General features: G+C 32.6%; 1 pseudogene across 1 annotated transcript; it reads left to right on the top strand.

Annotated features, from left to right (window-relative positions):
* The first annotated feature begins 5,193 nt into the window (after window positions 1-5,193).
* LOC114287125 (putative receptor-like protein kinase At3g47110 pseudogene) lies at window positions 5,194-16,328 on the top strand (annotated as a pseudogene). The gene is made up of 3 exons (XR_014333892.1): window positions 5,194-6,961; window positions 14,022-14,951; window positions 15,646-16,328. The product of XR_014333892.1 is annotated as a putative receptor-like protein kinase At3g47110 pseudogene (transcript).
* The last annotated feature ends 8,795 nt before the right edge of the window (window positions 16,329-25,123 follow it).

Genomic DNA, 25,123 nt, shown 5'->3' with positions numbered 1-25,123 from the left:
TTTTTTTTTCTATATAACTAATACATTTTTTGATAAAAAAAAGAAAAAAGAAAAGAGGTTAAATGCCATGCCAATTAAAATTTTGAAAAAACTTAATATAATTATGCTAAAACTATAGAGTTGGTGTATTTTCTCCTAACCTTATAAGAGAACAATATATAATTTACCTGATATGTTTTTTTTGTTTCCAATGTGTCATTGATGATAAAGTTTGATACAATTTTATCTAAAAAAGAAAGTTAGAATGTTGGAGTGTATATTGAGAAAGTAATTAGACACTCACGTCCAAAGTTCATTTCTAAAACTGTTGAGTTAATAGGTCCAAACTTAAATCGTTTTGGATCAAAAGAACATTCAGCTTGTTTGGTTTGGATTTTCAGGATTCACTTTTCAAAAAATTAATTTTTTTTTTATTTTCCATGTTTTTTTGTTTTCACTAATTTTTTTTAATATTCTAAGCAATTTTTAAAATTTTTAGATACACCTAACATAAACACACTTTAAAAGTATAATATTTGTGAAAAAAGTCTTCGGAAAATTCACTAAATACCAAAAATAAAAAAAAACAAAAAAAAAACTAAAATTCAGTATATTTTTCTATTCTTGCGTATTTATTGATTTTTTTTACAAATATTTTATTTTTTAGATATATCTAAGTAAGATGTATCTAAAAAAGTAAAAAAAAAAAAAATTTGCTTAAAATTTTTAAAATATTCACTAAAAAAAACACAAAAAATTAAAAAAAAAACTTAATTTTCAAAAAATTGAAACAAAACACACTGATTTTTGTTTAAAAAGACATGCTATTTGTTGAAAAGTTTAACTATCTGTTCAAAAGCTTAACCATCTGTCTATCTGTTCAAATGTTGATTATTTATTCAAATGCACCTATTTATCTGTACATGTGTCATCTATTTGTCTAACTCTCTGTTCAAATGTGTGCATGTCTCGCCAATCTATTCACATATCTGTCCAAGTCATTGCCATTAGCTACTGCCACTAGTCGTTACTATCAACTACCATTGGCCCCACAATCAATTGTCGCCTGCCGGTGATTTTTTTGGCTAATTTTTCAGCAACTTTTGCAATGATTTTTCAATGCGTGTCCTTATCATGAGAAAATAATAAAGTTTGGACTAAATGACAGGTGACATATAGGAATAGAGTTTTCACCAATTAACCCAAAGTAATTAGTTATTAGAAGGAAAAAGGAAAAAAATTGTGAATTTTGGAAAACTTTTTTCATTATCATTGTTTGGAGATGTTCTAAATTTCGCTACAAAAATAAGTTTTGGTAAGAAAAAACATTAGTGATCCACGATTTTTTACAATCATCAAGGAAAAATTTACAACGTGCACTTAAAAAAAGGTGTACATCGTTTAAAACAAAAAAATCAATTTTTTTTTTTAAATAAAATTATGAATATTTGTGATATGTATTATGGCACTATGTAATAAAGTTATGAATAATTTGCTTGCATAGCACAGATAAAAAAATAATAATAATAATTTTAGTTTTTGTATAAGCAAGAAAATTTTGTATAGGTACAAGTTTAGAAGAAAAAAAAAGGACTAATTTTTTTTTTTTTTTGGGACATTTATTCACAAATTTCTCTTCACATACTTATGTCTCACTTGGTTCAAATTATTTTCTTATGTACCAATAAGTCCTATGAGTAATATAGTTATCAAAATATCTCTAATAATAATATTGACATTGATAATGAATGTTTCGTGATGTGAACATTCACATTGTCAATATGAATATTTACACGTCAATGTGAATATTTATATTGTCAAATATGAATATTCATCCCCTCCAAAAATAAAATAAAATGAATGTTCACATTATTAAGTTGTTAAGCATTAAAAAAATATTTATAAGGGTAAAAATATCCATAAAATACTTAAATATGATAATTAGATTTGGTAGATCAAATATTCAAATAATATGACTTATTGAAATACAAAAATATATTATGGACTGATTGAGACTAATTGAGATATAAATGCTTAAAAAAAATTCCTAATAATTTTTTTTAAAGGGTAAATTATGTAAATGGTCTGTAGTTTACGCGATGTATCAATTTAGTTCCTATTGTTTTAATTTGCTAGATTTTGCTCCTTAATTTAACAAATTGTATCCTATTGGTCCAATAAATAACAACCGTTAGGCTTTGTGGATGGAAAATTGTCATGTGCTGAAATGATTTGTCAATTTGGTCCTTGTAGTTTACACGATATATCAATTTGGTCCATATTATTTTAATTTGCTCAATTTTGAAAGGGACCAAATTGACATAATTCGTTAAACTAAATGGCAAGATTGAGCAAATTAAAATAATAAGAACCAAATTGATACATCATATAAATTACATGGACCATTTACATAATTTATCCTTTTTTAAAATGTATAAAGACTTCATTTTTAAAAGGGTAAATTACAAATACACCCCCTGAGGTTTGCTTAAAGTACAGATTGCCCTCTGTAGTTTGAAAAATTACAAATATCCCCTTACTAGAATTTTTTTATTTAACATTTTTAACTAAAAAATAAAATTCTTAATTGCTCTCCGATACAATAATAAAATTACTTAAATTATTAATTGAAACATATTTTTAACATCATTAAAAATTATTAATTGAAACATATTTTTAACATCATTAAAAATTATTAATTGACTTATTGATTTATTAATAAAAATGACGATTTATTATGAAATTAGAAATCTCAAGATAAAATGTAATTTTTAAAATCACATAAGACAATTAATATTTTAATCAAATTTCAAAAAATATATTTGTAATTTACCATTTTAAAAATTTCACCCAAACATCCAACCCCCCCTCCAAAAAAAAAAAAAAAAAAAAAAAAGAGTCAGCCTGGCCTGCTATTAGTCAACATTTGACTTTCACAGAAAACTCCAAACACCAAGTGCTAAAGCTAAGCATACTATATTCAAGCACCAAAACACGTTCAGCACATATTCAAACTTCAAACTTGAACACCAGTTCAATTTATTAATCTATATACAGGCCGAGGCAAGCCGGCAAATCCGTCAGTTTAGATCTCAAATTTAAACTAAAAATTAGGGTCTTAATTTAGAAAAAATTCTTATAGTATTGATTTTAATTTTATTTATGTTAACTTCAATTAAATGAAGGCTCCAATTATTTTAATTTTTAACATCAAAACTCACTTATATAACTCCAGTCCTTATCACCAACACAAAAGCAAAATTGTTTTTATAAATGGAGGATCTCAATTACTTTGATTTCAACTTACCAAAATCCGACTAAATCTAGCACTTAGGCCTCGTTTGACAAGAGGCTATTTTAGCCAATTAGTCAAAAAGTTACTAAATTAGCCAAAAAGCCAACAACCCATATTAAAAAGTCAAAGATTCTCTTTTCTCTCTACTTTTTGCACATCTTTTCGTAATTAGCCAAAAAGTCATCCCAAACATACAAGTTTTTTTTACCTACCTTTTTAGCCAAATAGCCAAAAAGTTACTAAATTAGCCTGTTCCCAAACGAGGCCTTAATACCAAACTAAAAAGAATCACTCTGTTTGGTTTTAATTTCCAGAATTCACTTTTTAAAAAATTCTACTTTTTTTTCATATTTTTTTTTGTTTTCACTAATTTTTAAAAATATTTTAAGTATTCTTTTTTAATTTTTAGACACACCTAACATAAATACACTTAAAAAGTATAATATTTGTGAAAAAAATCTTTAAAAAATTCACTAAATATTAAAAATACAAAAAAATAAAATAAAAATTAATACATTTTTCGTATTTTTGTGTATTTATTAATTTTTTAAAACATTTTTCACAAATATTTTACTATTTGGATACATCTAAGTAAGGTGTATCTAAAAAAGTAAAAAGATTGCTTAAAATTTTAAAAATATTCACTAAAAACAAAAAAAAAAAAACACCCAAAAATAAAAAAACTCAATTTCTAAAAAATTGAATTCAGAAAATTAAAATCAAATACAATTTTACTAATGAACGGCCCAAAGTAATTGATTTCACTTTACCAAAATTGTTTCTAACTTAATTCGCCATTATGAGATTGAACTTTTTTAAATCTTAATATCATCTCTAAATGCCTTTAGATTTTGTGTCATTTCAAGTTTTACTTCAATTGTATGTTGACTTTACTTAAAAATTGAAATATCTAGAATTGAATTGATTGTTGTTTGTGAAATAATGTAATGCATTGTTCATTTAATCATACTTCTAAAAAAATATAGAAGAATTAATTGGATTACAATTAGGAGCTCTTGGTTCAATTTTGCAACTAAAAATGCAAGAACCGTAATGTTTAAGTGATACAGTGATAATATTTGTTCAAATTTTCGCTTTGAGCCCCTAAATGTTCAGAGCCAGCCCTAATACAGAACTATATAAAATCTAAATAGTCAACGACATGAAGTATACATATGCTTTGATATGAAGCAAATCACCTGTTTATTTATAACTAACTATACTAACTGGGATTGGTTTAGTGGTAAAACTTTTGAATTACTCGCTCAAAACTTGAGTTTGAATCTTTATAGTCATTTGTTGGGATTAAATATATTTCTTAGTGCTCAACACACGAAAGGGTCTTAGCTTCAGCCTCGATGTAGGTGTGGTGAAGTTCTCACTGAACTAGTCGAATAATTAACTGTTTAAATTTTGTTTGAAAACATAAATGAAAAAAATCAAATTAATCAAACATCCGTAGGCTTACGATCAAGTCCTAATTGTTTTTAAAAAATTAACAAAATCATGTTAACGGATTGAATTATTGAAAAAGATTCGGAACGAGCATCCACAAAAACTCACAACAGCTTGTTGTGTGGCACAGCAGGAATCCCAGAATAGACCGGTGAAGGATTCCACTCATTTACAGTCTTGTTTTTTGCTTTTGTTTTTTTGCTTTTTGTTTTAATATGAAAGAAGGAATCCACCTACTTAATTGTCATCTATACGTTACTTTAGGGAGGTCTTTAATTAACTTTTTTTTTTAATGGTCTCATTTTAATAGTAGTATAATTAATTGACCAAAAAACAAGAACTAGCTAGTAGCTATAGTTGGGAAATTTCAAATTATATATACACATTACACACTCGGCACACCATCATATGCAAGTGCCTAATTCATCAAGAAAAAAAACTTAACAAAAAAAAAAAAAAAAACCATGGCAAGGTCGCTTATTGTTCTGTACACTGCTCTTGTGTGGTGGTGGTGCTACTTGTGCAACATCCCTCCAGCCAGTAGCATCATGCCAAATGAGACAGATCGACTTGCATTGGTGGCCTTTCAGGCTGCAATAGTTCAAGACCCATTCGGTGCCCTCACTTCCTGGAATCATTCAGTCCACCACTGTCACTGGAACGGCATTTTGTGCGGTCGTCGACATCCTGATAGAGTTATTGGGCTCACTCTAGATTCCCAAGGCCTGGTTGGATCGCTCTCACCTCATATAGGAAACCTCTCCTTCCTCAAAAGCATTGATCTTCAAAACAATAGCTTCCACGGTCCAATCCCACAGGAGATGGGTCGCTTGTTTCGGCTACAAACAATGAACTTCAGCAACAATTCGTTTGGTGGTGGAATACCCAACAACCTTTCTCGCTGCTCAAAACTTGAATGGCTGAACTTGATCGACAACAACCTAACCGGAAACATCCCAGCTGAGTTGGGCTCTTTGTCAAGGCTTAGAACTTTAGCCTTGGGTAAAAACAAGCTTTCAGGAAGCATCCCTCCTTCCATTGGAAACCTTTCGTCTCTTTACCAAATCTCTTTATCGGAATGTAATTTGCATGGGGAGATTCCGGCAGAAATTGCTAGGCTTCGAGGCTTGCGATATGTCTGGTTATGGGGGAATAACCTATCTGGCAAGGTTCCATCTGGCCTTTACAATATCTCCACCATCATTTGGTTATCACTAAACTTTAACCAACTTGAAGGAAATATTCCTCCTGATATAGGCTCCACACTTCCCAATCTCAAGTCTCTTAGTCTGCATGACAATTTGTTTACTGGAACAATTCCTACTTCACTGTCAAATGCTTCGGAGCTCGAATTGATATTCTTCTCTACAAATGATTTCAGCGGGACAATGCCGAGAGACCTTGGAAAACTTCGAGGTCTTCGATGGATAAGTGTTTTTCAAAATCGGTTGCAGGATGACCTCACTTTTATTTCATCTCTAACAAATTGCACCATTTTACAAACTATTGATGCGGGTAGCAATCTTTTTAGAGGTTCATTGCCTGACTCCATAGCTAATCTCTCCACATATCTTAGTTGGATAGGTTTGCAGATTAATCAAATACATGGAAGCATTCCTTCAGGCATCGGGAACCTCCTCAACCTCACTTGCTTATCTATGGCAGTGAACAATCTTGCTGGCCCTATTCCATCCTCTATTGGCAGACTTCATAATCTGCATGCTCTATTCTTAGACAGGAACAAATTCACAGAACTTCCATCTTCACTTGGTAATTTGACTTTGTTGATTACTCTCAACTTGGGAGAAAATAACATCCATGGGAGCATACCTCCGAGTCTGGGCACTTGTCATAGCTTGTTGGAATTATACCTTTCTCAAAATAATCTCAACGGTCCAATACCCCCTGAAATTATGAAGCTCTCAACCCTTTCATCATTCCTCATGTTAGATCACAATGCACTAACCGGTTCTCTTCCATCAGAAGTCGGGTCTTTGAAAAATCTCGGATACATGGATGTATCCCATAATAAATTATCAGGACCCATACCAAACACTCTCAGTAGTTGTTTGAGTCTGGAATGGCTTCACTTGGAAGATAATTCATTTGAGGGTGAGATACCTCAAAGCTTGAGAACACTAAGGGGTTTAAGAGTGTTGGATCTTTCGCTAAATAATTTGTCGGGGCTTATCCCAAGTTATCTAGGTGAGTTTCTGTTGGACAATCTTCACAGTATTTAAAAAGATTAAATTCTGTTGTGTACAAAACAACAACAAGAATAAAAGAAATAGATAAAAGGAGAGAATTTGTTTGATTACAAAAATCAAACTCGAAATAAAAATAAATAAATAAAACCACAGATTTTATTTTGTTACAAAAACAAAATTAAAATCTGATTAAATAAACAAATAAAAACAGAATTAAATTAAACAACTTACTTGGTTAATTTATATGAATAATAATATTTCTGATCAAGTCCAGTGTTTAACACTGTGTCCTTAAGACAGATTCGTCCTCTCCACGGTGCTTTCAGAATATGGACGTCTATCTCCCAGGATGAAATGATCTACCACAAACAATAGCAGCACTACAAATTGTTTGCCTTACGAACACACTAAGTGTTTACACTCTTTCTTTCGGAAATAAAATGCAGCAAGATGAAGAATATAAATAGCAGAAGTGAAATACGAAATTTCTGAATGAAAACATCAAATGAGGGTGGTCCTATTTATAGATGTGAAGGTGGCTCTTGGATTTGAATTGAACAGGTATGTGGCTCTTGGTTTTGAATTGAACAGGTATCATACCTGTTGGGTTTTGAATTCAAACAGATTTGAATCAATTCAAACAAATAGTAAAATGGGAAGGGCCCTGTTTGGGTGTGCACTAATTCCAAAACAGTTTATTTCTGTTTGAAACCGGGAAGGGCCCTGTTTGGATGAACAAAAAATCCAAACCAATTTAATTTGAATTATGGATTTTATTTTAATAAAAAATAAAATTAAATTCAAATGTTTGTGGCCCAAAAAGATTAGAAGCCCAACCCAACCACACACCACGCACCCGCGCCCAGGCCCAGCCCAGCCCCGCCCGACCGGCCGGACGAACGGCGGCGGCGGCGCGCGCGCGTGTGTGGTGATTTTTGGGTCCAATGGGTTTAGCCCATTTTGCCCATAACCTCTCCCTCTAAAACACTTGGGTACCCCTTGGGGCACACCCCAAGTATCTCACCCTAAGCCTTATAAACCCTTTCAAAACTTCCCACCAAATCAATGTGGGACAAGCCAATTTACAACCTTAAGGAATTTCCACCAAAACTCCATTTCCATGGAGCACACTTTGGCTTCAATTTCCCATTCACTCGGTAATGGTTTTGAGCAACCAAATATACCACGTGAATCACAACGCGGCATAGAACGCGTTACCACTTTGACCCGAGTAAATCGATACTCGGGGCCCACCTAAAAAATAGACCAAACTAGAGGAAAAATTAACCATTTCCAACAATCCCCCACATGAATGGAATTTGATGACAACGGAAATGCAACAATATGCAGACTTAACGAAAGAGTATAAGTCGAAAATATCTTGCATCAGGATAGGTAGTTTTCGGCCTTGAACCTTCCCTAGTGATAACCTATCGGACTTACTGGCAAACCAATGGACGCGATGCCTTGAATTGTTCAGCCGTTTGTGTAAGCCAAGACAATAGATTTCACACAAAATATCTTCTAACACATCGTGGTTCTCACTGTTGTGTTCATTTTGGCCTTGAACGCGCCTGGTTTTCATAAGTGTTTCTAGAGAATTTAGCATTTGCATTCTCATAGAACCGGCCCCAGTTCAACACTCATATAGGTGATTCTTATTGTGAGTATCTCCTTATACTCGTCTTGATTTTATGTCTTAATCAAGATATAAGTAATCATTAAAAGCAAAGCTTATCCTTATACCACTGCATACAACATATGTTGCAGATATCACTCTCACCATAGGAATGGGTAGGAATTTTAATCCCTTGGTGATTTCTGGCGAGCCATACATAACTTAGTTGTCCCTTTGAACTTAGTTCTTGGGATCTCCAGTCATATAAGTAGGGTTACCATTATGACGACTCTTATGTAATAGGCTTTAATCCCATCCCCTTCGATGAACTATACACTAGCTCTTTTGTCAAACCTTTTGTTAACGGATCTGCAATATTCTCTTTAGATTTTATATAATCTATTGAGATTATTCCGTTTGACAACAATTGCCTTACGGTATTATGTCGACGACGAATATGTCGTGACTTACCATTATACATATGATTCTGTGCCCTGCCTATTGCAGATTGACTATCACAATGAATGCAAATAGCTGGCACAGGTTTTGGCCATATTGGAATGTCTTCTAAGAAGTGACGAAGCCATTCTGCTTCTTCACCTGCTTTGTCTAAAGCAATGAACTCGGATTCCATTGTGGATCGTGCGATGCAAGTTTGTTTCGTGGACTTCCAAGAAACAGCAGCGCCTCCTAGAGTAAAGACATATCCACTAGTGGATTTTGAATCTTTAGTATCCGATATCCAATTGGCATCACAATAACCTTCGAGTACTGCTGGATATCGATTAAAGTTCAAACCATGATCACGAGTAAATCTTAGATATCTAAGAACTCGAATGATCGCTTTCCAATGGTCTTCTCCAGGGTTACTAGTGTACCTACTCAATTTACTTATAGCATAAGCTATATCAGGACGAGTACAATTCATTAGGTACATTAGGCTTCCAATGATTTGGGAGTATTTTAACTGAGACACTACATCACCTTTATTTTTCGATAAATAAAGACTGATGTCTATAGGTGTTCTAGCTAAATTCAAATCATCTTTGATAAATTTATCAAGAATTTTCTCAATATAATGAGATTGAGATAATGCATATCCGTCAGATGTTTTAGTAATTTTCATTCCTAATATAACATCTGCGACCCCCATATCTTTCATATCAAATCTTTTGTTTAAGCATCTGCTTAGTTGATTTGATCATGTTTTGACTGCTTCCAATGATAAGCATGTCATCCACATAAAGACAAACTATGACATATCCTTGGTCAGTGTTTTTAACATAGACGCATTTGTCACATTCGTTTATCTTAAACCCATTAGTAAGCATTGCATGATCAAATTTTTCATGCCATTGCTTAGGTGCTTGTTTTAATCCATAAAGGGATTTTACAAGTCGACAAACTTTCTTTTCTTGCCCTGATACTACAAACCCTTCGGGTTGTTCCATATAGATCTCTTCATTTAGATCACCGTTTAAGAAAGCTGTTTTAACATCCATTTGATGTATTTCTAAATTAAACAACGCTGCTATAGCAATAAGCATGCGAATGGATGTTATTCTTGTCACAGGGGAATATGTGTCAAAATAGTCCAGACCTTCCTTTTGTCTGTAACCTTTAACAACAAGTCTTGCTTTATACTTGTCAATTGAACCATCTGCTTTCATTTTTCTCTTGAATATCCATTTATATCCAAGAGGTTTAGAACCTGGTGGAAGATCCACCAATTCCCAAGTATGATTTTGCATAATGGATTCAATTTTATTATTAACAGCCTCTTTCCACAAAGGTGCTTCAGGACCTGTCATAGCTGCCTTAAAGCTTTGAGGTTCATTTTCTAACAAGTATGTCAGAAAATCTGGACCAAAGGATTTTGATGTTCTCGCTCTTTTACTTCGTCTTGGTTCATCATTAGTTAAATCCTGTTGGTCGAGACTATTACTAGTCTCTTGTGTTTGATTGTCATTAGTCTCTTGACTTTGTGTACAATCATAAGTTCTTTTCTGTGAACTTAATTCCTGTCCTTTCTTGTAAGGAAAGACATGTTCAAAAAACACAGCATTCCTTGACTCTATAATAGTGTTCATATTTATATCAGGTATATCTGATTTATAAGTCAGAAACCGATATGCACTACTATTCTGAGCATAATCAATAAACACACAATCTACTGTTTTTGGTCCTATCTTAGTCTTTTTAGGAACAGGTACTTCAACTTTTGCCAAACACCCCCACACTTTTAAGTATTTGTAGGAAGGTGGTCGACCTTTCCATAATTCATAAGGAATGCTTTTGGTTTTCTTGTGGGGTATTCTATTAAGAACATAATTAGCAGACAATATTGCTTTCCCCCACAAGTTCTGTGGTAAGCCTGAACTTAGTAACATGGCATTCATCATTTCTTTTAGGGTTCTATTCTTCCTTTCAGCAATTCCATTTTGCTGTGGAGAATAAGGGGCTGTAGTTTGGTGAATAATGCCATGTTGTGCACAAAATTCATTTAAAGGTGCATTATATTCACCACCCCTATCACTTCTAATATAAATCAAAGAATTTCAAAACAAATTCAAGAAAAAACTAAAATAATTATGACTACTCAAGTCAGAATTAATGTTTTGACAAAATCGTATCCTCATAAAAAATTTAGCCTAAGAATCAAAAAACCCATTTGATTGTATACATTCTTGCAACTTAATAACAAATAAATGTCACTGTCATAAAAATATTTGTGACAGAAGAAAATTAAATTATCTCAACTAATGCAAGAGATACACCCCCATATTAATAAAATGGTTCATGGTTTAACAAATTCTACTACGCAAGTAAAATAATTATTAATGACATCTCATGTCACATAATTCAATAATCAACATAAAAGATTTCTTAAATTACCTTCCAATTAAACGGACCGATATAATTACATACAACTTCATGTTTAAATTTCTTTGGTATTTAAACACCCATTCAAAATTGATTAGAAATATTCAAATTAACATGCTTATGTCCAAAGTCGACATAACAATTTATCATTCCAAATCACTTGAAATTATTGTTAAGAAATAACTTGAGTTGATATCATACATGCATATCAGACGCATCAACTAAAAATAATGAATTAACAAAATAAATTAATCATGCACGATCCCATCACTTGCATCATGAAATAAAAGGATTCTCAACTCATAAATAAAATCCAACGCATTTAAACTTTAAACTTCAAAATGACAAAACATACCTTCATTTAATAAGTTTGATTTGTACATAAATAAACAAATTAAATATGCATTAAAATGTTCTTGTGAATATATATATATATATATATATTTTTCCCAACTCAAGTGCAGAAACAATTCAAGACTATGAATCCACATTGTAATAAAAATAAAATTAGTTTGTAAAACTAATATTTTTACTCTAGAAACAAATTCTTCCATGTATACTCACGATGAACTATGATAAAGTCAAAAGAATTAACACCTTTTCACAAAGGGTTCAAAAAATAAGTGGTCTACCAAAAGAAACCATAAGTCACTTATAAAATTAACAGATTGTGATCGAGTCACAAAATTACATGATTGATTAACAAAATTAATTTTCTAGTTACTAAAATCAGAAAATAAATTACAATACAAAATAATTTTATTTTCCTTGTTACTAAAACTAGTAAAATAAAATACCGAAATAATATCTGATTACAAAAATCAGAAAACCAAACCACAACTTAATTTTCTAGTTACTTAAACCAGAAAATAAATTATAACACAAAATCATTTTATTTTTCTTGTTACTAAAACTAGAAAATACTGCAATTTTATTTTCCTTGTTACTGAAACTAGAAAATAAAATACCACAAAACTATCTGATTACAAAAATCAGAACAAATTAAAACACAAATTAATTTTCTAGTTACTAAAACCAGAAAATAAATTATAACAACAAAATAATTTTATTTTCCTTGTTACTAAAACTAGAAAAATAAAATATCACAAGAATTTTCTGTAATACCAAATAATATTCTGAATTGTTAATGACACCAGTATCGTACTACTAGTTGTTGTCAAAGAAAAGAGACAATATATTACTACTATCTGTCAAATAGCATAAATCACTATTTGTTTTTCCAACCAGAATATTAATTTGAAAACTCAGAAAATTAAATACAATGAAGATACCCAAAAAGGAATCTGTCTTAAGATTGTTGGACAATCTTCACAGTATTTAAAAAGATTAAATTCTGTTGTGTACAAAACAACAACAAGAATAAAAGAAATAGATAAAAGGAGAGAATTTGTTTGATTACAAAAATCAAACTCGAAATAAAAATAAATAAATAAAACCACAGATTTTATTTTGTTACAAAAACAAAATTAAAATCTGATTAAATAAACAAATAAAAACAGAATTAAATTAAACAACTTACTTGGTTAATTTATATGAATAATAATATTTCTGATCAAGTCCAGAGTTTAACACTGTGTCCTTAAGACAGATTCGTCCTCTCCACGGTGCTTTCAGAATATGGACGTCTATCTCCCAGGATGAAATGATCTACCACAAACAATAGCAGCACTACAAATTGTTTGCCTTACGAACACACTAAGTGTTTACACTCTTTCTTTCGGAAATAAAATGCAGCAAGATGAAGAATATAAATAGCAGAAGTGAAATACGAAATTTCTGAATGAAAACATCAAATGAGGGTGGTCCTATTTATAGATGTGAAGGTGGCTCTTGGATTTGAATTGAACAGGTATGTGGCTCTTGGTTTTGAATTGAACAGGTATCATACCTGTTGGGTTTTGAATTCAAACAGATTTGAATCAATTCAAACAGATAGTAAAATGGGAAGGGCCCTGTTTGGGTGTGCACTAATTCCAAAACAGTTTATTTCTGTTTGAAACCGGGAAGGGCCCTGTTTGGATGAACAAAAAATCCAAACCAATTTAATTTGAATTATGGATTTTATTTTAATAAAAAATAAAATTAAATTCAAATGTTTTTGGCCCAAAAAGATTAGAAGCCCAACCACACACCTGCGCCCAGCCCAGCCCCGCCCGACCGGCCGGACGGATGGCGGCGGCGGCGATTTTTGGGTCTAATGGGTCTAGCCCATTTTGCCCATAACCTCTCCCTCTAAAACACTTGGGTACCCCTTGGGGCACACCCCAAGTATCTCACCCTAAGCCTTATAAACCCTTTCAAAACTTCCCACCAAATCAATGTGGGACAAGCCAATTTACAACCTTAAGGAATTTCCACCAAAACTCCATTTCCATGGAGCACACTTTGGCTTCAATTTCCCATTCACTCGGTAATGGTTTTGAGCAACCAAATATACCACGTGAATCACAACGCGGCATAGAACGCGTTACCACTTTGACCCGAGTAAATCGATACTCGGGGCCCACCTAAAAAATAGACCAAACTAGAGGAAAAATTAACCATTTCCAACAGTTTCAACTAGATATCTTGAATTTGTCTTTTAATAGGCTACGTGGACAAGTTCCAATACAAGGAGTGTTTCAAAATATGGGTGCGATTTCAGTTGTAGGAAATAATGATCTTTGTGGAGGAATTGCTGAATTAGACCTTCCTCCTTGTCCGTCCTCCAAATCAAGCAAGAGTAAGTTGTCTCACAAAATGATAGTGATCCCAGTGGTGGTTGGCGTTGTGATATTTTTATGTTTGTTAGTTAGCTTCTTTATATTTATATTTCTTCAACGACATCGTGTTTCAAAAACGAATGCCTCTTGCACGCCATCAATCATGCATCGATTTTTGAGGATTTCTTATGCAGAGCTTCTCAAAGCCACCAATGGATTCTCAGAGGCTAATCTAATTGGTGTTGGGAGCTATGCTTCAGTTTACAAAGGGATTCTTGATAACGTTCAGATGGTTGTCGCAGTGAAAGTTCTCAATCTTCAGACCAGAGGAGGTTCTAAGAGCTTCATGTCAGAATGCAAGGCACTAAGAGCCATAAGGCACCGAAATCTAATGAAAATTTTGAGCGTTTGTTCCAGTGTGGATTTCCATGGTAATGAATTCAAAGCTTTGGTATATGAATTTATGGCTAATGGAAACTTGGGCAACTGGTTGCATCAAGTTGACGTGAGAGACCATGAGCAGCTCGAAGAACCTAGAAATCTTAAACTAATCCAGAGGCTGGACATTTCCATTGATGTTGCCTCTGCACTTAAGTATCTTCATTGTGGTTGTGAGTCGACAATTATTCATGTTGATCTAAAGCCAAGTAATATTCTTTTGGATGATGAGATGACAGCCCATATTGGAGATTTTGGGTTAGCAAAAATTATTTCTACCGTTTCAAGTGATGTGGCACAGGGTCAAAGCAATTCAGTTACGATAAGGGGAACCATAGGCTATGTTGCTCCAGGTACAAAATCTTTTCAATTTCCTTGGAGTAGAAAAACTCAACTTGCAATAGGAAAAGTAATATATATACACACATACATATATATACAGCTTGCATGGTAGAATTATTTTAGCATAAACAACCATACAAAAAACCATGGCTTTCTACAAAATAGTGGGCACCTACATCTTTTTAAAGAAATTTTTTTTTAATACATATTCTGTCATTTCTGAATGCTCCCAATGTGTGCTTCCACCTGAGTTAATACTCTATGTCGCCTCCTTTGTTATATCTTGTCTTTCTTATTTTTCCTTTTAAAAAATAAAATAAATTATTTATGTAATTCTAGTATGAAAGTTCAGCCGAATCAAAATAGTACATTGTATCTACTTGTTGAAAGAATTATTATATTGCTTCGGAACCAAAGCATTTTCCAATATCTTACTCAATTCTTGGAAACTTGTATATTGATTTTGATATACCTTTCCATGCAAGACTAATTTCTGTTTGCTTCAATGAAAAATAAAATTAAACTATGTGAATCGTAACAATGATCTCACTCAGTTACTCACACGCACCAACAAAAAATATTGTTATTGAGAGATTTGAGGTTAAGGTCATCATACAACATTAAAATTGCCTTACAAAAATTATTATACATATGTCAACTAACTATAGGCTCACTTTTCACACTAACATTAGTAACAATTTGCAGAGTATGGCATGGGGGACATGGCTTCCACACTAGGGGATGTATATAGCTTTGGGATTCTTTTACTGGAAATGTTTACAGGTTTGAGACCAACTGATGATATGTTTAAGAATCATCTAAATCTTCATAACTTCGTTAAGAATGCATTGCCTGATCGAGTGATGGAGATTGTGCATCCATGTATCCTATTGGAGCACAACACAAGAAGGTGGATTAAAGACTGCATGGTTTCCGTTCTACGAATTGGGGTTGCATGTTCAATGGAATCGCCAACAGATCGAATGGAAATGGGGAGTGTTATTAGTGAATTGCATAAGATCAAAAATATTTACACGAATGAAGGGTTGAACCAAAACTAGGAAGTTGGAAGAGGTTTTTAACATGAAAACCAAAGGTGTGTGGCATACCCTCTCGACCGATGCATATGCATACCGAAATAGAGAATGCTATACTCAAAATATATTTTTTATTCGAATTTCTTATCACTAAATACAAAGACATGAATTCCACCTATAGTTATTAATATGGATCTTACTAAATTTGTGACTAGTGGTAAGAAAGTCTGATAAGAAACTCGTTTACATATAACATTACTCTACCAAAATACATCGTTCTTCTTTTGAAGCATCTCAATTTCATTTTCTCATTTTCTTTTCTTTATATTTTTTATTGTAATCTATTCATGTTCCAACTATGCGTAAGTAGACTAAAGTTTTTTTTTTTTTTTTTTTTTTGGGGGGGGGGGGTAAGTGAACTAAGCATGTTTATTTTTTTTACTGATCAAGGTTACTTCCAATGTCCTCCAAGAATGGTTAGCCACTCCCACCAGTCAGTAGAGAGTACAAGTGGTGGCTTTATGTTAATTATGCTTGCCTCTTCGATAAGTGTTCATGTGATCGTTAATCATCTTCATCAGCAACCTTTAATCTATTGCTTAAATAACTCTCACTTTTTCTCCTTTGCTTTGACTATATTATATATCAACAATGTGTTCATGTAAGGTGTTCCAACTAAGATTGTGTGCCTAAATTACCATTTATCCCTTTTAAAACCAGCATTTCGTTGTGCCTTTTCTTTGAAATTGCATGTCAATATAATTCTTGCTCTTTAATGGTTGTTAAACTGTTGTCGGAAATTGACATTTACGCTCACTTTTCACGAAGTGTTATTTGTAAAAAACATTCTCATCTTTGGTCATAACCTTTAAATTAAATGTTCTAGTAATTTCACTAGCGGTCATAGTGACGGAGGTTGAAAACGCTTTCCACCCAAACAAATTTACTTTTCGTTCACACCATCACAAATTAAGGTTTTTGAGACAAAAGTTAAGGGACAATTATTTTCTAGGAACGAAATATTTTTGTTGCTAAAAATATTATTTTTATTATATATATATATATTTAGTGATGAATTTTTATCCTTTGGGACCAATATTTTGTCTCAAAAAATAAATCTTTTTGAGATCAGATTATTTTATCTCTAAAAGTGCATTTATTAGCAATATTTTTCAAAATTGTCGCTAGAAGTTTGTTTGTTTGTTTGTTTTTTTAAATTTCTTTTTCTAGACAACATTTTAATAACTATTCTTGCACTAACTGAAATTGGTTTGTAAATGTTTTTGTAACAAAATTTTCACTATTAAAAATCCCTAAAAGTATAACCCCTAAAATTCCATTGTGGTGTCATTTTAGTTATTTTATCATATCAAATACTAAAAAATACAATATATATTAGAAAATATTCTCTCCAAAACAAAGACAACGTTGGATTGTGCCAGAGATTAACCTTCTTTGCTTGTCTAATATTCAGTTAATTACTAGTTTCTAAGGTTATACATCATCCAGCCAAAAATAAAATAGACCTACATGCATAGTTGCATCTATTGATATTAATTCCTTCCCTCCACAAGCACTGCTTATTTATTATTCATTTATTTAGTATTTGCCCATATGGGACTCAAACTTGCAATCTCCAATAAAAGAGTCGGACAGTATATCACCGTGGCACTTTTTCTGTGTGGCCATATTTACTAACCTATAAAGTTTTGTTCCAATCCCTATTCATGATTTTATTATGGGCATATATGGTCACTACAACATTTTCTTAGTTTAGTGACATTTGAAAGTGCCACAAAACTATTCTTCTAACGACATTTTTTAGTCTTGTGGCATTTTGAACTAGTGTAATTTATACCCGTGCCACGGTAGATACTAGTGCCACAGTAAATACTTGCAAGTGCCACTGCACCATCATAGCTAAAAACTTTCAATGACATTTTGATGTCATGATAGATACTATTTGTGACACTATCAAATGCCATTAAAAAAAGAGTTAGTGGCACTTCAGTGACACTTGTAAGTGCCATTACACCATTAGGGCTAAAAACTTGCAGTGACACTTTAATGTCATGGTAGACACTATTCGTGACGCTATCAAGTGCCATTAAAGAAGACTTGCAATCTAAAAATTGCCACGATATGAATTTTTAATGACACTTGTTATGCCACAATTGATATTTATAACAACTTCATAAATGCCACTAAATCCAATTCATTTGTGCCATTAAATGGATATAAGTGCCATTGGAACTTATTTTAGTGACACTTTGCAAAGCTACTATCACTACTACAAAATGTCACTTATATGTTCTTTTCATTGACACTTTTAAAAACTACAACTAAGTATGCGTAAATGCCTGTAAAAATTGAATCGATTTTATAAACAATTGAATATTAACTGCCAAATTCTATATAAATTTGACATCCATTCATTCTGTAATATTTTCATAATAATAAACAAATATTACCACCATAGGATCATCGCATCAAAAAAAAAAAAAATCAAACCATAATCAATTATTTATTATTGAAATATAAATTTATTTATATTGCAATAAAATTCCTTGCAAAAATTATAAAATATTCTACCACATTAACAAAGTTTAAGCAAAAAATATTTAAAAGAAAATTAGTTCAACCATAAGTTCTGAAAAACCACAGTGATACCTATCTTCCGGAGACACAAATTATCAAAATAAAATCAGTTCCCAAATTCTTAACCTCACTTGTATAAATATTCTCGACTAGCTTCCATAACTTGCGAAATCTGCATCCAAAAGATAAACATATAAAGGTAATTGAAACTATATCAAGTTAGTATAAATTTGTTAATGAAATTAGAATTTACGAAAGAAATATACCACAAATGGAGCAGGCCAAGCAACATGAGTTCCAATAGCTTGTCCAACTGTTTTGACAAGTCCATATGATCGGATCAAGCTGTCATTAGGTTTGACTGACACTTGAATATAGACCTCCCAATAGTCAGGTTCTAGTTCTTCCCCTTCTACTTCTTTAGATGTGTCTGTGCTTTTAAGTACTCCGATTGCAACTGTTTCTGTTGGCCTAATGATACTTTTTAGAACTATATCTCCCACCTGTAAATCAAGATTTAACTACTTAGGTAATTATATATTTAAAATTAATAAATAATATTTAAATAATAAACTAGTACAAAGTGCCAGAGTGAAGATGATCACAACTAAAAGTGATATTCATTTCTCTAGTAGATAAGCAAGCCACATGATTTAATCATTTAATTGATTCACCACACTACAAAAAATATATAAAAGTAACAATCGTAAGTTTTTAGACCATAGCAAACAATAGCTTAAAAATTAATAACAATCAAAGGCACCAATCAACAGCAATCAAAACCATGCCCATTACCAATATCAGGATCCCCTAAACTCAACAATGTAAATCAAATGTAATTGTGAAAAATGACAATCAACTAATTATTTTGAGGGAATCAGATCCATGCGGTAATAAATGATTGAGAGATGACTTGTAGAAACTTCACAAGAAAATTAAAAAAAAAAAAAAATCCAAGTTTCCACTACAACATATAAGAGTTTTAGAGGCCAAATATTTTAGTCTCTAAAAGTAAAATTTTTGTTGCAAAAGACATTTTGGGACCAATTTCTATCATCGTGAGGACAGTCGCTAAAAAGTCGTCCCAAAAAGTAAAAAATAAGGCTTTTAGCGACAAAATTTTGAAAATGTCACTAATAAATAGACTTATAGGGATAAAATAATTTAGTCTCAAAATGGTTTATTTTTTGAGACAAAAAATTTGGTCCCAAATAGATAATAATTCATCATTAATGTCCAATTTTCGTTGCTAAAAATATAATAATGATATTTTTTGCAACAAAAATATTTGGTCCCTAAAAAATAATTTTGTCCCTGAATTTTGGTCCCCAAAACCTTAACTTTTTGTAGTGTTCGTTATGTCATGATTTTTACTATATCGCACATTTTGTGTAGATTCAAACAATGGAATTTAGGTCCACAATATTCATTCCTTGGTTAATTGTAAGACAAGTTTTGCATGCTATTCTAAAATAAAGCTGGAAGTAATGTGATATATATGATTAGTTCTTAGTGGGTACCTGAGCAAGAGAGGCATCTTGTATCAATGACAAGGACCATACTTGATGTCGAGCTGCCATCTCAAGAGGACTTGAAATTGTTGTCACCTAACCAAATTTGAACTAATTAATTTTACAAGCGCACACACATAGATATATGTATGTATATATATGTGTAGAAAAACATTAATAACTTATAAATTCTATTTAAAAATTTACCTGGTTAGATGTGTTTGTCAAGTTATTCGAAGCATGCTCAACATGGGAAGCTTTGGACCTTAACTCCAAATTTTCAGCTTTCATAGCATCCATCGTTGTGTCTTGGTTTGCTTTATTGGTGCATGACTATAAGGCAGCTCATGTCAAGGGAAAACATGTAAAAGAATTTGTGAAGAAATATGTGAAAGACAAAAAGAGTATTATTGTGAGCAGCAAGTTGAATCGAGTGAAAGCATTGTCTAACCCTTATAAATCAACTTTGGCAACTTGATGCCCTGGTGCCAAGGCATTTTAGCTCAAGGATAGTCCAATTTAAATCAATGCCAATTTCATCAGCTCTCTAGCTTGTCCTTCTACTCTAAAATAAATAAATAAATAAATAAATAAATTGTCAAATGCTTAATTATATCACCAAAAAGTAAGTATACTACCTAGCAGTGATGCACTATCTTCTGTAGAAGAGATTTGAAGTTTACTACACTAGTTCCTTTAACTCATGTATACTTCTCCATAAAAAAGGCTTTTACAAATTTTTAGCATAACAACTTGTTGCATCTAATGGTTAATCTGATGGAAATGATAATAATGGTTGTTTTTTTGGTTTTTTTTTGTTGTTTTTGTTATTTTTTTTGAAAGATGAGTAGAGAGAATAAACTTAGCATGCTGATGCAAAAGTTAGAGATTTCCAGTTTCATTGTTTCATATCTTCTTACCCCCTGATACACAGGTATCAAATTAATTGAATTTAACCTCACAGAATTGAAAAGGATTGTGAATCTTTGACAGCTAATGTATCAAGCAATACCCTCGTTTTAGAATCGCAATTCCACATGCTATAATCCCACCCAACTAGTGATTATCTAAAACATTACCTTTCGTAAACAAAATAATAATAATAAAAAATTATGCATTTACTGATTAATATTATTTATCTTGATCCATAGGCCAAAAATAGAACAACTCTGTAATTTTAAGATAGTTCATTGGATAACAATTTAATAAATTGTTGTGGGAAAAAGTTCTTGGAACATTCTTTTTTAAATGCTTTCCTAGCCATACCTGGTTGGGTTTCTTAGAGGACTTAAAGGTCTGACATGTGGAATGGCATCAAATTGAAAGATGTCCTCTGACCATATAATATTCTACCTTGCTTCAATCAATTTAATGTAACTATGCAAGCCTTTTAAGGTGAAAATTAAGAAAAAGCATTCATATATGCAGGGGTGAGGAAACCACAAAGAATACCATCTCAACGAGTACATAAACCATCTCAACCCATCCATCAATATCACCAATCTCAATGAAGCATTTAAAGAAACACTTAGAAGGTGTATATCAATAACAACTATTTGTAAGTTATGATTGACAAAAACAACTAAACTTGATTTTGCAAGAACTATAAGATACTAACAACAATGTAGAACATAGCATATTCAATATGTTGGTGCATAACTACAAGGCAACTCATGTCAAGGGAAAACATGTAAAAGAATTTAAGTATTACAAAGTCAATGCAATATCATTATTTTAATAGCAATTCAAATGGTGGTGGAGATTTGGGAATGTGGAGAAAGCATTGTACAAAATTGGTGTTATGTACGAATCATTGTGGTGTAGTTTGAAAGGGGCACAATATTTATTAAAAAACAGAAAAAAAAAAAGTTTAGTTCAACTATTTATGATTATATCCAAATATTATATTTTTTGAAACTTTTTTTGTGGTGTACTTACATTTTGATTTCAAGTTAATAACCAAAAGTTTTTTTTTTCTCTATTTATATATAAAGTTTAATAATTAAATGACTCCCTTTTTATTCCCTAGTGATTACCTTAATGGGGCCGGGTTGAAAGACTTTACCAAACCCTCCCCTGTTCTACCCACAGCCTTTACCATAGATCTTATTTAGAATCACTTTTGATTCCACTTTTAACCATATGGTTCAAAATGGTTCTCTCTAAAAGTAGTTGTGTTTACTAGTGGAAGTATTTTTCTTTTTACTTATTATCAGAAAGGGGACTCCCCCTGAAATTTACTATTACAGGTTTTAGCATTTGCTGCTGGAACTACCTGGAGGGATGACAGTAAAATAAGATATGTTTGTGTTCCGGTTTTTGCAGTCCTTTTGAACATGGTATGTTATGTAATTTGATAGTTGTCCATGTGTTTTATTTTGTTGACTCTTAATAAATTGTCTACACCTAAGAAAATGAGTTCAGATTCTTATTGTGTGTATATGATTTCACATTACAGATTTAGTAAGGTATCCCTGGTCTTATCCAAAGATTCATGGCGTGTAGTATATAGTCTTGCATGTTATGTGGACCCATAAATCTACATGCCATGAAAACAGACACTAATCAACATTCTTTCCACCAACGTAGATGCAGCATTAGGCAATGCTTGGTATTCAATGTAAAGAATAGGATAATGGCCACAAAAAGGATTGGAATAGATCAATATTGGAATCAAGCAACAAAATTATAATAAACATATTTGATGCTTACAAACAGAAAAAGGGTTAAAAGAAGAGATTAGTATTATTTTGTCATCTTATTCATGCTAACAAACAAAAAAAGGGTTTAAAAAAAACAAAACAAAATAATGTAAAATCTCATTGAAGTATTTAAACAAACACTTGCAAGGCATTATATAAAATCAAAACATAAATACAATAATAGTAAATCACAACTAACCCTTTATATTAAAAGATGAAAATTAATGAACTCATGTGTGATGATCGGTTTCATTTTACGTCACTTCACTCTTGTCTTATTTGGGTTTGGGATGTCCGGAAGCTTTCCCTCAAATAAATTCTTGTTCTTGTTTATTCGGTGTTGAATTTCACTTGTTTCGGAGGGTGCACGACCGAGTCTGGAGTGCCTGGGAGCGAACTAGAAAAATTCTGGGCTGCTGGGCCAGGGCCTTACATGCGGGGCCTTGGGCCACATGTGCGGGGTGGGGCAGCACGTGTGGGGGATGAGGCCACACGTGCGGGGAGGGGCGAGCTTTGGAGGGCTGCACACTGCTTTATATGCAGGTGCGAAGGGGAAAGAGTGGAGAATGCCGCATGTGCGGGATCAGAGCCGCACGTGCGAGAGGCACGCTCCGCACGTGCGGGGGCAAGTGCCGCACGTGCGGACGGGCTTGAGTCCGAATCTCTATTTTTTTTATCCCTTTTGGCCGAGTTTGTTTCACTTTCTAACCCTTCCTTCTCACTCTAAATGGGCTTTTTGCTCCTCTTTCTCTCTAAAAAACCTTCACCAAACACCCAAAATCCTTCATTCCTTACAATCTATGGGGTTTTGATTCATCACCTTTCACACAACTTGGAGAGCAAAGCTAGAACTTCACCTTGTACGGTAGAGATCGAATTTCTTCAACCTTGGATCCTAGGGTTTCATCAAATCTCCTCATCGAGCTTGAGGTAGGGACTCCTTTGAGTTATATATATGTTTTTGCTAAGTTAAATGTTGATTTGAGGTTTTCTTGAAAGATGTTAAGAAAGTTTTGATTTTGGCGCAAGAATGTCTTGATTTTTAAAAGAGGGTTTAAATCTCAATCTTTTTTATCAATCCTTGAGAGTTTCACTTTCATTAGTTTAATAAAGATGATTTTGGTAAGATTTCACCAAGGAAATGAAAAGATGTGTGGTTTTGATAAGAAACCCCAGAAATTTGGGGGTTTTGGAAAATGCGGAGAACCCATGGATTTTGTCAAGAAAATGAATGAGTGAAAATTTCATAATATTGTTTGCAAAAATGACAACTTTTCTTGGTATATGAAGATTGGGAAATTGTTTTAAAATTTTGTTGAATGCATGAACATGTGTAGTTTTGAGATGATGAAATTGTTGAGTTACTTGAAAGATGAAAGTTGAGAAATTGTGCAAGGTGGGGAGATGTTGCCACTTATTAGTAATGTAAATTGAACACGTAGCTATTTTGTGATAAATGACATTGAAGAAGGAAAACGAGAAATGTGGTTGTTGTAGTATTATTGTGAGATAATTGAGAATGGATAATGTTTCGAGGCATTAATAATTGTTGCATTACATACTCATTTCATCGGTTATTATGCATTTTGAGTTGTGTTTGGAAACGTTTGCATTGAAATAAGTATATACTGAAATGGGAATCATGGAAATGTTATGGGATAAATATGTTGGTAACTCTGGTTAGGAGGTGTAGATGAAATTGATAAGTTGTCCTGAGTGTCCGGAGTGAACGATCGAAAACACATGCGGAGGAGGTACCACTTCTCTTCTGGTTAGCAACGAGTAAAGTGAGGTTTTGGTAGTTCAAGCTATGGTGGAACATGATAGGGATTACCAACCTAGGGATTACCTGAGTCGTATTTACCAACCTAGGGATTACCAACCTAGGGATTACCTGAGTCGTATTTACCACCCCATTGAATTAAATTGTTAAATTTTCGGAATTGTTAAGATTTCAAGCTATGGTGGAACATGATAATCTTTTGAAAGGCACGTAAATGAAATTCTCTTTTAATTGTCATTGCATGGAATATGCATTTGACATTGGAAATTTTGCATAAATGTATATACTTTGTTAAGGATTCTCTATTGGACTTTATGCTCACCCCTATGGGATTTTGGTGCAGGAAAAGATGTGGTGATCCCGCCAAGTTGAGGGTGTGGACATCTTTTTGTGAAGAATAGATGACTATTTTTGTTGTGATATATTTTGTTAGCCAAGGGCTTAAAGTGTATGGGTTCGTGAGACCATTTTTTGTGTAACGGCTTAAGCCTTGGAACTTGTAAGCCCGTGAGGGCATTTTATTTATTTTTTGGAATTGATGCTTTACATGCT

The sequence above is a fragment of the Camellia sinensis genome, chromosome 6 (assembly GCF_055761805.1).
Source record: "Camellia sinensis isolate YWXY chromosome 6, ASM5576180v1, whole genome shotgun sequence".
Classification (NCBI taxonomy): domain Eukaryota; kingdom Viridiplantae; phylum Streptophyta; class Magnoliopsida; order Ericales; family Theaceae; genus Camellia; species Camellia sinensis.
Note: the sequence above shows the minus strand (reverse complement) of the source record. Positions and strands in the feature narration are given on the sequence as shown.